Source organism: Alligator sinensis, unplaced genomic scaffold (assembly GCF_000455745.1).
Source record: "Alligator sinensis unplaced genomic scaffold, ASM45574v1 scaffold242_1, whole genome shotgun sequence".
NCBI classification, from domain to species: Eukaryota; Metazoa; Chordata; order Crocodylia; family Alligatoridae; genus Alligator; species Alligator sinensis.
The window spans coordinates 1363726-1372566 of NW_005842320.1; positions in this window are offsets into that span (position 1 = coordinate 1363726).

The window sequence follows — 8841 nt, forward strand, 5'->3', positions numbered from 1 at the left end:
GGGGCCAGCCCTGGCAGGGGTCAGGGGACTTTTGGGCTTGCGGGGGGAGGAGCTGGCCCTGGCAGGGGTCAGGGGTCTTGGGGGGGCTGGCAGGAGGTGGGGCCAGCCCCTGTGGGGGTCAGGGGCCTTGGGGTGGCTGGCAGAGGGAGGGGCTGGCCCTGGCTGGGATCCAGGGGGCTGGGGTTCAGGTGGCTGGGAGGACGGGGAGGGGTTTGAGGCAGGGCAAGAGGCACATGTGTGCTTGTCTGAACGCGCCCATAGAAGCCGGTCAGGGGTCTTGGGGGGGCTGGCAGGAGGTGGGGCCAGCCCCTGTGGGGGTCAGGGGCCTTGGGGTGGCTGGCAGAGGGAGGGGCTGGCCCTGGCTGGGATCCAGGGGGCTGGGGTTCAGGTGGCTGGGAGGACGGGGAGGGGTTTGAGGCAGGGCAAGAGGCACATGTGTGCTTGTCTGAACGCGCCCATAGAAGCCAATTGTCTAAGTCTGACTAGACAAATATTTCTGCCCAGATGAGTTCACTGGTCACTTTTTAAAATTATTTTTTTAAACTAATGTAAGTTTCTGCCAATTTTTACACCTATTGTCTTAAAAGAGAGACTTGTTGATCAAGAAGGAGATCCATCATTGCTCAGTTCCAGTAAAACCCATACAATGCCCCATTGCTAATGGTATTGGCTACCAGGCACATAGCATGGTAGCTCCTTTCTGGTGAAAGTCACATATAGACCAGGTAGTACAGGCTGCTGCTGTGTCAATTATAGTGCATGGTCGCATGGTTAGCCATCACAGCAGTGGTGGCTATTTTTGTGCCCCTTGACAAAGTTCTGGAACTTAGGACTTCTGTGTCCCCTCTCACTTATCTACTGTTGGCTACACATGTGACCATACACTGTCGGATAACATGCTGTATAGAATTTGTAGAATTGTTCCTTAACTCTGATATATAGAACCGTTTATGATACTCTCATACCACTTTTCCACTACAGAATTCAGTTATATTTAAGAACCAGACTACATTTTCATTATAATCCTTGATTCTCTTATACTCCTATACACATTCAGAAATAATTGGAGGAGTTGTGTTTGAAGCCTAATTTTCAAGCATGTGCACGTATCTTAAATTTAAAGTGTTAATTAAAAATTGGGATCACAACATTTATTAAGTTATCACAATTTTTCTCATTACAAGTTTCCAAAAGATAGCTAGCATATTTTACAAATTACACATTCACCTGATAGATTACAGTGAACTGCTCAAGCAATGAACTGCAGACTAAAACCCTCAATACACCCAGTGAGATTTGACATCATAGATTCCAATTTCTTCTGCAGAGATATTTTCAACTGTTGAGAAAATCATTCTTGTTTATAAAACTCATGATTATTTAACAACACGATGAATGTTATTTTTTCAAATAGATGTTATAGTGTATTTGTAAGTTTAAGGATTCCTGAGCTATCTAATCTCTAGTCACCCTTTGCATGTGTGGCTTCTTCACTATGATTCAAGGCCAGGACACTCTGTTGGCATTACTGGAAGAAGCAGTGCATTACTTCAACCTGGCTCTGCAGCATCTATCAAGATTGGGTGCATCAGTGGAGCTTTTTTGGCGCTCTTAGCTAAAGCTGTTGAAATCAGCTAGTAAGTAAAAGCACAAAAAAGTCCCATTAAAGCACCTTATCTTTACACACATCAGGTGACTTGGGTTGAAGTAATGTGCTGCTTCTTTCAGGCATGTGCAGGGCTTGGCATGTTCCCGCACTGAGTTTAAAGTGCCATTTTGTTTTGTTTTTTTTCATATCTGCAAGCACCCAGAAATATCTAGTTCTGATATGGCCAATGATTCTCATTCATGTATGAAATGCCTCAGAAAAATTCTTCAGCCAATTTTTGATTACCTGGCTCGTGTTGGAATTTTTGGAAGATAAATTCAAAGGCCAGTTCTATTATAAGGGGATAAAAGAAGAAAGTACTAAATTATGCACAAAATATGCCCAAAGAGAGATTGTCTGTCAGCATGGTTACGTGAACAGAATAAATAAATTTTGTTTCACTGGACTTTTAATTTAATCTAGATTTTTTACTGAATTATCAACATAAACTGAGAAGCAGCATATGAGGCACATGTTCCTTTGTTTTGTTGGTAACTCTTATCAGGATAGTTAGAAATATGGATACTTCAAACATAGCTTCTTTTTGTGTTCTGAAATATTCCGTTCTATTTCTTTTCAGGACACTGAAATACTAAAAAAATTTTTTTTTTAAGTCTTCACCTACAACTTAGTGCATGCTGGGACAGGATTTTAGCAGTTTTGCTTACTATTATCTCACACTTTTTGAAAACCAAACTGAATATTTATTAATCTGACTACTTACCTAAGAAAGAATACTGATCACTTCAGAACTTGCCCAAACATCTCTTTTGGTGAAAAATATATTTTTCTGAATAAAAGTGTATTTTCAACACATCTTTCATAATTCTTGAGGTAAAATGCATGGTGTACTTATACCATCTGTACACAGGGGATACAATGCTTTTGCTAAGTTGGCTAAAGCTGCATTCCACCACCTTGCAAACTAAATTAACTATTAATTTAGTGTTTGAAATATGAAGTCAAAGATCAATTTTCTCCCTAGAAAATGTATCCACTTGAGCTCTGCTACTCTGGATTTTAATACAGATAAATGAAACAAGTAAAAGGACAGAAATGGAAAAAAGAATGTTAAAGTCTATGGTACCCTTCTATTTCAACAACAGAGTTTAGGACACTAAGGAAAATGGCGTATACCAATTACCTATAGTAATCCAAAAGCAATGTATAAACCAACAATTTTCAGCTGGATGTTGCAGAACCCTCAGATGCCTTATGATCCTTTCAGGGGTGCCATGGGATGGCATGCAATGTTAGTGATATTTGGTGTGCAAACTTGATTCACAAGATAAGCCCAGCGATTTCAAATAGGAACCCAGTGTTAAAAATCTTCTGACCTATTGTAGTAATTCTTAGTTGTTTGCAATAGAAGGATTGCTCTATTATTTTCCTATAGTTAAAAATTAAGTGAAAACTAAAAGTTGACATTTTCCAAGGGGAGTTTTGAGTCTAGTGAGAGGTGCCTTCGGTCTAAGAAGGGATGCCTGAAGTTTAACATGGTTGAGAACCATTGGTATAAACTAATACACTTTTTATCTAGGTTTTTTTAAATTTAGTCTGATATTTTAAGACTGGAAAACCTAATTTAAATAGCCAATGCTGTACTTGTATCAAAAAAGCAGTAACAGCAGCACACATTTTTTGTCTCAGTTATCATATAAGCCAGGAGAGGGACACCTTGAGTTAAAAATTTTAAAAGAGTAAAAAGCCTGAATGCCAGGCATGAACACCTGGAACAAAGTGACACTCCTTGCTTGAAAAGTAAGAAAAGAATTTATTCAGCTGTAAAGCCATTCCCATTTAGTAACAACACACATCAGAAATGAAGGCTTAAGTGATAACTTACAAATAACATCTATTTTCATATATATTCAAATTATACAATTAGTAGTGAATGAATAATAATTCTTTGAGTAATAATATATTTCATCTGAGAGTCCTAAAACATTACATAATTATTATTTAAGCTTCAAACACACTTGTTAAATTGGTGTCTGAAGCTTAAATAATAATTGTGCAATGTTTTGGGACTCTTGGATGAAATGCATTATTACACAAAGGATGATTATAACAATATTACAGAAGAAATTAAGGGATTTTCTCAAAAAAATAATCAAAGACAGGGCTGGAAACAGAAGCTAAAACTCATCTGTGTTGTCAACATTTGACAATACCTCCTTGTTGGCTCAAACTTTCCCTTCATTTAGAACTATGTAGAAAGTCAGTCTCAATTTAACCATATGGAGCAGATTTTACCCTAAGGCTGAAGTTAAAGGAGAAGCCAGAGATATATAGGAGTGCAAAATTTAGCCTCACAATATTGTTTTGTTGTGTTGTGCTCTGACTGGGAAACAAAAGACAGTAATTAAAACATGTTCATGGTTAATATCAAATGAAATATATTACAGAAGTATATTTCTGGAATGAGTACTCAAGAACTATGATAATTTGATCTGAAAACAATCTTTTTAAAGTATATTTAATATGGCTGTGCGAAGCTTCAGTCACTGATTCGATTTGGCGTATTTTTGGCCCAATTCGGTGACTGAATTTCTGAATCCAAATCAAATCAGGAGACCCTTTAATCTCTCTGAATCGAATCGGAACTCTCCAAATTAATTCAGAGAGATTTGGAAAGATTTGACAAGTTGGACATAGACACATCTTTAAATGTTCTTTCTACACACCTCCAGGTACAAGGCAGCTCGTGAATGCTGAGATGGTGGGGCGGATGGAGCATCCCACAGGAGCACAGTGGGGTCCCCAGTGCACTCAGCAGGCCCAGAAGTGGACCAGAAGCATTTCTGACCCACTTCTGGGGTTGCCAGGGGAGCACACAGGGGGCACCCCCCCAAACCCTCAGCTTGGCAATTGGTGCCTCCTGGGTCTTGTGGGGAACCCGGGTCCCCTCATGGCTGATCGCTGAGCTGGAAGGGTATGGGGGGGCCCAGCAGCATGCTTGGCAGCAGACTCAGAAGTGGACCAGAAGTACTTCCCGTCTACTTCCAGGTTCACCACTGAACACGCGGCCCTGCCCCCACACTCCTGTGTGACGCTTCATCTGCCCCAGCATTGCAGCATTCACAAGCTGCACCTGGTACCTCAGGGTCTATAGAAAAAATATTTAAGTTGTGTCTATGGCTGATTCTCTGATTCTTTGAATCAGCATCGAATCTTCAGATTCAGATTCAGCTGAATCGAATCAGGACAGTGATCCAAATCCATGAAACAATTCCCTGTCCCTGATTCGGGCTGAATCTGAATTGAATACAGCCCATTTCATGCACCCCTAATATTTAACTTCTCATATTTTAGGAACTTAAAATTGCTAATGTAATTTTCTATTTCTTATTCTTATCCTGCATATACTGTGGATTCTCAGGTAGTTTTCAGCTACTTTTATCTATTAAGTGACAAAACCCTATGCGATTAGTATAGTTTTAGGGTACAGTCTGAGCAGCAACTTATTCTTCAAGAAAGATTTACTCTGGCAAATGTCAGCTATGAAATTCATCTAACATGATTAGATGAAAATCACATACAAACCTTCAAACAAGGTTCATTTTTCAATACTGAAAGATATTTTGGAAGATATATACAGACCTGAAGTTCATGACATTAGCCCTCAATTCAGATACAATAGGCTCTAAGGATCAAATTACTTTACACTCAGCATGTATGTAAGAAATGTTATATTATTTCCAAAACATGTAGTAATACATGTGAAAGATATAATGGATACAACAAAACTGCTATGAATAATAAAAAATAAAAATAAAAAAAATATTTTTGGCTACTACCAACGCTATAAATTTGTGGCTATGCCAGCTTTTCATAAATTAAATTATCTACTTATACAAAATGTCCCTGATTCAGCAAAACACTTAAATTGAAGCACATGCTTACATGTTTTGATGCTCTTCATTTGCCAGTAGAGATTTGAAGCATTCTTTCTATTAGAAGCAGAAACTGATACCGGAGTCAGGAAGCTCTATTTCAATTCTTTTTACTTACAAGAAAGTATGATATTCTGTTTTCATGAACACAGAAGGAATCCAAAACCAAGAGAAAGTTTCTGTTTGCAGATCCCAAATTCTTTCAGCCAGCATCCCAATGCAAAAGTTTACACACAAGTGTCTCTCCAGTCACCTTTCTATTTAGAGTGTCTTGAAGCTTCTTTCTCTTTCTCAATTATATTCCAGTCCTCTTCTCCATCATGAATCTAATCAGTCCAGAATTACTCAGTCTCAAAGTAGTATGAAGCCAAAGCTCCTCTGCTGAGAGTACTTCTTTTATGATTTTTAATTTTGCCTCTGTTTCAGGGAAATTTGCTTACCACCTCAAGCCTATTAAATGAAGGTTAGTGGTTCCACCTACCTGTATTATAGAGTTTTAACCTGAGCTCTGACAATCAGAATAGATAAACAAGTGTAGAAGTGCTCAGTTGAATTCAGTCCTATCTAAGGAGAAAGGTGGTGCTCTTCTTTTTATTTTTTACTGAATAAGTAAAAATTCATCTGTTTGAAGTAGGGAGAAGGACTCTTTAATTAACTACTTCAAGATGACTGACAAGTTCATAAATCTAGTAAAATTGTAACATGGGAAATAATATAAAATAGTTTGCAGAGAATTAAAGAAATATTTTACTACAGGGCAGTTTTAGATCATTTGCCATGATAACATTTTTCATTTTATATTTCAGCAAGAGAGTTCATTGAAAGATAAAAAATAAATGCCAGTCTCCATTAACACATTAACTCTCCCTCTAATTCTCAGATTCCTCTTCTTTGATGGTCTTTTCTCAGGGCACTGACAGAAGGAAATGAAAGCCAGATTCATCAACCACTACATATAATGCAGGTTTTATTTCAGATAAGGGAATAGGCAGATGAATGTTATGGGACGAAGAGAAAAAATAGTTGGCAAGTCATGTTAACTTTGTGAAGAGGAAGATTGCAGATACTGTAATAGGGCTTTTCAAAGAAGAATGAACAACAACAATGTTCTGGAAAAAATATTTATGCAGATGTTCTGGATTTGCTATACAGAAATTTGCACATGCTGAGCACATTTGAGGAGGGGAACATCAAAATGTTATTCTTCAAGAAGCACTCCAGCCCCACCTGCAGAAATTAAAAATTGTTAAAAAAAATCTACAGATTTGTGACATTCAGTACCAGGATCTCCTGAGGCAGTAACCGAAAAGTACAACTCTTTCTTTCTTCCAGTCTAATAACAACTGCTGGTTTAAAGTAGTAATTTTTATACCCGCTAGGATCTGCTGGAAAAAAGACTCCTCAATCAAGCTGACAACAGAATCTTTAAAACAAAATTCTCACACAAAATCTGCATTAAAAGGTAGCTTGGGTTCTACATTCTTCATTATTTTACAAAAAAATCAGCATTTACACACATAAGTTAGATGCTCATGGCATATAGAGTTCAAAATTAACTTTAGAAAGTAAAAGCCATACTTAAACTAACAGTGACCATGTCTACATGAGATGTTTACTGTGCAGTAGCTCATTACTACTGAGGAGTAGCTTGTTACTAATGTGCAGTAGCATCGTGGGGCATGAACTGCGTCATGATGCTATTGCACAGTAGCAATGAGCTGCTGTGCAGTAGTAATGAGTTACTGAGCAGCCAGCATCACTAGGAAGCTGTGTAGGGATGCCGTTGTGCAGTACTGTCAGTTACTGCATAGTCATTTAGTACTTGGCTATGCAAGTACTAAATGACTGTGCAGTAACAACTGCACAGTCAGTGTCTAATGTAGATACGGCCAGTCAGAATCTCAAACAGTGTTGCCAACACTTGTGGTTTGTAAAGCACTTTGTGTAGGATTGGTCGTTTCCTTAAAGCCAAAGTTTCTAGAGATAGCAGACTGCACTAACATTCCACATTTCATTAAAAAAAGAGTGACCCTAGGTAGACTTTTTGATAGGGGGACCATCCGTACCATTTTTGCCAGGACAGTCCTGTTTTAAATGCCTGTCTTTTCAACCCATTTGTTTGGTCAAATGAACACTTTTGTCCTGTTTAAATGCAACAGCGGTGGTGCTCTCTAGCCAGCGAGTGTGGTAGGGGTTGCCTATTCAGCATCCTGCAGCAGTATCTCACCCTTCCACTGACTTTCCACACTGGCAGCTGAGCATTCAGGACAGCAAGACCAGGAAGGGGTGGTATGCAATGTCCCATTTTGACACTGAGCATATATGATCTGCTAACTTGTAGCCTTCACAGCAAAAAGCAGGTGACACACAAACAGCATATGTTAAAAAAAACCCCAAAAAACTGAATGCAAGTGTCTTATTTTTAATGTAATATAGTAATAATGCTTAACTCTGCCTGAAGGACAAATATCCAATCTCATGCTTGTGAGGGAAGATTGCTGTTCCAATTCACTAACCAGTTTTCTCAGTATGCATAATGTGGCTCTACATGCTATACTACACAATAAGCTTCCTGAAAAAAAATATCTGTAATGAATTGCCTTGGAACTGTAACAAAAACCCCAGTTTTTCTTTTTTTATTTATTTTAAAATGCATTCCCTCCCCTTCCCCAATCATTTCTGACTTTTTCTCTCTCTTTCTATTCCCTACAGATAAGTATAAGTGACCTCAGACTTAGGATAAGCTTTAAACATTTTTATTTTGGTAGCAAGTTTTTGGTTCTCGATATCCACTGTTTTATATTGTGTAATTATTAGGTTTGTATTGATTTTTACTGTTGTATATTGTATTATTATCATCATTTTCATATTGATTTTTATTGTTTCATATGGATATTGTATGGTTTAGGCCTCTGTTTGTAAGTGAACCAAAGTCATGTCAAGTTTCCATTTTATATGTCAAGCCTCCATCTTGTGTCCTCTGCCTGGGCATCTCATGTTGCAACAATAGGATTCATTGTACTCCTCCCATGTAAATTGGTTCCTGGATGAATGAGAATGATTGCCTGTAATAACTGGGCCATCACCTCACATTGATTCATCCAGGACCATGAACCTCACCCAGGAACAGAGACAAGACCAGCATTTGAAAGACAAAAGACCCTGCAAAACCAGCAACTCTACCATTGTACCCCACCATTACAGACACCTGAAACTGCACTTCCCTGCATGGACCACACATGCTCAGTACACCAGGGGCTGACCCTTGCCTGGGCATGCCTCCTGTCACTAGGGTCA